Raw genomic sequence first — 5,735 nt, forward strand, 5'->3', positions numbered from 1 at the left:
GGGGAGGTAGTGTCTCTTACTTGATTGAGTTTTTTGAGGAAGTGACAAAGATAATTGGCGATGGAAGGGCAGTGGATATTATATACATGGATTTCAGTAAGGCCTTTGACAAGGTCCCTCATGGCAGACTGGTACAGAAGATAAAGTCGCACAGGATCAGAGGTGAGCTGACAGAATGGATACAGAATTGGCTTGGTCATAGAAGACAGAGGGTAGCAGTGGAAGGGTGCTTTTCTGAATGGAGAGCTTCTGAAAGTCGAGTTCTGCAAGGATCAGTGCTGGGACCTTTGCTGTTTGTGCTATACATAATGATTTGGAGGAAAATGTAACTGGGCTAATTAGTAAGTTTGCAGATGACACTAAGTTTGGAAGAGTTGCAGATAGTGAAGAGGATTGTCAAAGGATACAACAGGATATAGATCAGTTGGAGACTTGGGTGGAGAAATGGCAGATGGAGTTTAATCCGGACAAATGCGAGGTAATGCATTTTGGAAGGTCTAATACAGGCAGGAATTATACAGTAAACGGCAGAACCCTTAAGTGCATCGACGAGCAGAAGGATCTGGGTGTACAGGTCCACAGGTCACTGAAAGTGGCAACGCAGGTGGATAATGTAGTCAGGAAGGCATATGGCATGCTTGCCTTCATTGGCAGGGGTTTTGAGTATAAAAGCTGGGAAGTCATGCTGCAGCTGTATAGAACCTTGGTTAGGCCACACTTGGAATATTGTGTGCAATTCTGGTCGCCACATTACCAGAAGGATATGGACGTGTTGGAGAGGGTGCAGAAAAGGTTTACCAGGATGCTGCCTGGTCTGGAGGTTATTAGCTATGAGGAGAGGTTGGAGAAACTCATTGTTCTCACTAGAGCGACGGAGATTGAGGGGCGACTTGATAGAAGTTTACAAAATTATGAGTGGCATGAACAGAGTAGTTAGTCAGAAGCTTTTTCCCAGGGTGGAGCAGTCAATTACTAGGAGACAAAGATTTAAGGTGAGAGGAGAAAACTATAGAGGAGATGTGCAGGGCAAGGTTTTTACACAGAGGGTAGTGAGTGTCTGGAATTCGCTGCCAGAGGAGGTGGTGGAAGCAGGTACAATAGTGGTGTTTAAGAGGCAGCTTGTCAAGTACATGAATAGGATGGGAATAGAGGGATACGGACTCCGGAAGTGCAAAGTGTTTTAGTTGACGGGCAATATGATCGGCGTAGGCTTGGAGGGCTGAAGGGCCTATTCCTGTGCTGTACTTTTTTTTTCTTTGCTAAATGCTCCTGACCATGTTTTGTATTCACTTCAAAATGAGCATTAGTTTGCATACATAAAATGTTTGTATAATGTACTGTCTGCTTGCATGCATTATAAATGTACATTACATGCATTGTAAAGCATTTACTTACCTTGTGATATAAAATAGATGAGGGTGTATAGCGTATTGAATGCAAAATGATGAGTGGTTGTTCTTGGACTAATAATCTAGAGACAAGTTCAAAACCCACCATAAATTCAGTTCATTAAATATTTCTGTAATGGTGACTTTGAAGCTAATAGGACTATCCGAATTAGCTCCAATTTAAGAAAAGAAACCTGCCATATTTACCCGATTTGGCCCACATCTGACTTTAGACCAAAGCAATGTGTTTGACTCTTAATTGTTTTCTGAAATCCCCTAGTAAGCCACACAACTGTATTAAACGGCTGTAAATAAATTAGATTGGTAGTGCATTTGGCTTTAATTGTGTCTTTTGATTTAGATGGAAGAGATGCACTCAACCCAGTCAACCTTAGAGTGTCTTCACTAAGATCCTGGGGCTTTGTTCCACAGATAAAGTCATACTCTCAGAATCATACCTGTCAGCTAATGTCCAAGATTCTTTCATCACCCTTCAATATGTCTTATCTCAAGGACAGAACAGCACAATGATATATTTGGAAGAGAATGGCCCTGGGATTCCACGACATTGGCTCCGAAGTTTCATGGTATCAGGCCAAACATGGACAAGGGAACCTCCTATGGATGGTTACCCTCCCTCACCTGACGGATACATGTTGAATGCTACTTGAAAGAAGCATAGAGTAGCAAGGGTTACTCTATGTATTTCAGGTGGGAAAGTTCAGTCCACATTACCAAGAGGTTTTGCAGCACCACCACTGACTGAGCTAGCCAAGTTCTGAAGAACATTGACAGACTAGGATTGTGGCAGCTGCTGAGAAAGCCAACATGAGAAAATAGCATACCTAACCTAATCAACCTTTCACAGATTTATACTTCCTGACAGTAGGAGTGATCATATACAGCCCTGGTAGGGATGAAGTCCTGTCTTCACACTGAAATCACCTCAATTGTATTGTGTGGCACTACCATGGTGCTAAGTTGGATAGATTCAGAACAGACTTATCAGCTCAAAGCTGGTTATCCATGAGGTCCTATGGTCTATCAGGAGCAGCAGAAATATATTTTGCCACAATCTGTAACCTCATGTCCCTCATTCTATCATTATTGGCAAGTCAGACAACCACTCATATTTCAATGAGGACAGCAACAGAGCATGTCAGGAATACCTAAAAATGTGGGTGCAATCTAGTGAAGTTACAAAACAGGACACATGCATACTAAACAGCAAAAGCAGGATGCTAAAGATAGAACTAAGTGATCCCACAATCAACAGATCAAGTAAAATCAAATAGGCATTGCTGCCGCATCCAGTAATGAACGGTGATGGATGTTTGAACAACAAATGCGAGGAGGAGGCTCCATGAAAATCCCCATCTTCAATAAGGGGGAAACCCAGTACATAAGTCCAAAAGATAAAGGTGAAATGTTCACAACCAACTTCAGCCAGAAGTGTCAAGTAGAAGGCCTCCTCCTGAGGTTCCCCATCACAGATGCCCGACCAATTCAATTCATTTCACCTGATATCAAGAAGTGGCTGAATGCATTGGATGCAGCAAAGGTTATAGGCCCAACAACATTGCAGCTCTAGTGCTGAAGCCTTGTGCTCTAGAATTAGCCACACTTCTAGACAAGCAGTTCCAGTGTAGCTCCAACATTGGCACCTAGATGATAGAGTGGAAAGTTATCCAGATATGTCCTGTGTATGGGGAAAAAAAAAAGCAAATTCAATCCAGTCAATTACCTGGAATAGGGCTTAAATTAGGTGTTGATGATTGGCTAAAGAGTGACTCATCACAAATCTATTTAAGGGACTTTTTAAGCACGCACGATCAGAGAGGGGAAACCATGTGAGTATATTTGGGAAATTGGTTCAAAGTGAGAATTCAACTGGTAAATCTTTTTCAAGTTCAATTTTGGAATAAGAGTCAGATTCTGACCTAGAACACTCAACCCAGAATTAACAGCCTTTAAATTAAGTAGCCTAGTTAAACAGATCTTAGTGGCAGTTAACTGTCAATCATCTGAAAACCCTTTGCTTGAATAGGGCCTAAATTAGGTATTGATAACTGCAGCAGGAAGCTGGGCTAGAGAATGACTCATCACTGTTCTACATAAGGAGGACTTTTTAAGCTCATGATCAGTAAGAGACACACAATCGGTGAGGGGAGACTTCAGCCTGAGTGAGACAGAGACCAAGTGGGTATATTTGGTTCAAAGTAGAAATTTGGTGCATAGTGGGAACGAGGTGCTTTAGATAAGGTTTACTGCAAGAAGTGCAACTTAGAATAGAGTGTTGGGTAATTAAAGGAGTTAAGGAAGGAAGGGAAAGAGGTGCTCTTTTGCCTTCTAACTTTCTCAGCCTTCAGGAAGTGGCTGTACTCTACTACGGGAGAAGAAGCTAGTTATTCGGTGAGTATCTGATAAATGACTAAGGTTTATTCTATTCCTAAGGTTCAAAATAGTTTAACAACAGGTGATAAGGTTAAAAAAAAAAGTAAAATATATAATGGAATCAAATAATTAAACAGTTAATTAGAACACATGAAGAATGTCAGGACAGGTGATGTGTCACAGCTGCAGCATGTGGGGCTTTCCTGGATGCCAGTCTGAGCCAGGGCAAACATGTCTGCAGTAAGTGTTTTAAGTTGGAGCAGCTCCAGCTCAGAGTTTATGAGCTGGAGGCTGAACTATAGCCACTGCGATGCATCAGGGAGGAGGAAAGTTACCTGGATTCAGTCACGCCTTTTAGGACAGAGCCTTCTGATTTGGTCAGGGACTGGACAGTGTGCATGTGAGCGAGGCAGGTAAGGGGACTCAGGGCAGAAGCCTCGGCCTTTAAAATTGACCAACAGGTTTGAGGTTTTTTTCATCTTTTTTGAATGAGAGTGGGGGCTGCAGAGCAGATGAGCTAACTGGCTATGGCACCGTGGTACAGGAAGCCATTCAAGTAGGGAGCAAAAAAGAATGTAATGGTAGTAGGGGATAGTATAGTCAAGAGAGATTGACATGGTTCTTTGCAGCAAAGAGCATGAGTCCAGGCGGCTGCATTACCTGCCCAGTTGCAGGGTGCAGGACATCTGCTTGGGGCTGGAGAGGAACTTGAGGGGGAGAACAAGTCATCGTGGTCCAAGTAGATACCAATGACAAAGGCAGGACAAAGAAGGAGGTTCTGCATAATCAGTATGAGGACCTAGGCACCAAATTAAGAAGCAGACCCTCAAAGGTTATAATCTCTGGAGCCATGTGCAAATTGGCATAGGACAAATCAGATTAGGGAGATGAATGTGTGACCCAAAGACTGGTTTGAGAAAAGTGGGTTCCAGTTTGTGGGGCACTGGCACCAGTACTGATGAAAGTGGGATCTATATTGTTAGGACGGTCTGCACCCGAACCATGATGGGACCAATGTTCTTGCGAGTCACATAACTAGGGAATTAGCATTTTAAACTAAATGGGGGTGGGGTGGGGGGGGGCGGTAGAGAGAAGGGATCAAATTTGGGATAATATGGTAAATCAAGGAGCAGAGACAAGACAAAAGATTAAAATATTATTACGGGAAATGAAAAACAGTCTGTGATAGGAAGGGGTAGAAAGTACGAATCTAACAGTAAATCAACAGATGAAACTAGAGGTTATAAAAAGAAATAAAACCAAAAGCTCTGTACCTGAATGCACGTAGCATTCTAAACAAAACAGGTGAACTGAGAATGCACATAGAAATAAATAATTTCAACTTGATAGCCATTATGGAAACATGGCTGCAGGAAGACATGGATTGGGACCTGAATATTGAAGGGTACAAGATATCTAGGCAGGACGGGCAGTGAGGCAAAGGTGGAGGGGTGGCTCTGTTAGCTAATGATGGTATTAACACAAGAAGGATGACCTAAGTTCGGGGAGCCAGGATGTGGAAACGGTTTGGGTAGAGATGAGAAATGGTAAAGGCAAGTAGTCACTTGTAGGAGTCATGTACAGGCCCCCTAACAGTAACCATGCGGTAGGGTAAGGAAGAAATAATTGGAGCTTGTCAGAAAGGCACGATGATAATCCTGGGAGATTTTAATTTACATATAGGCCAGGATTTTTACCTTGGTGGGTGGGCCTGGGAGCAGCCGGGAAACCGACAGCCATCTGCGATCAGGCCCTGACTGTGATTTCACGCTAGCTGGCTAAATAATGACCAGTTAGCGTGAAAAACACACTCAGCGCCGTCGGGGTGGGGGCGGGACGAGCGCAAGCACTGAAGTTCGCGCATGCACACAGTAAAATCTCCCTCAGGCATAGTGTTGCCTCAGGCAGCTGAAGATATTTTATCAATAAAAATGAAGATTTTCAAAATAACTA

The sequence above is a fragment of the Carcharodon carcharias genome, chromosome 3, assembly GCF_017639515.1.
Source record: "Carcharodon carcharias isolate sCarCar2 chromosome 3, sCarCar2.pri, whole genome shotgun sequence".
Classification (NCBI taxonomy): Eukaryota; Metazoa; Chordata; class Chondrichthyes; order Lamniformes; family Lamnidae; genus Carcharodon; species Carcharodon carcharias.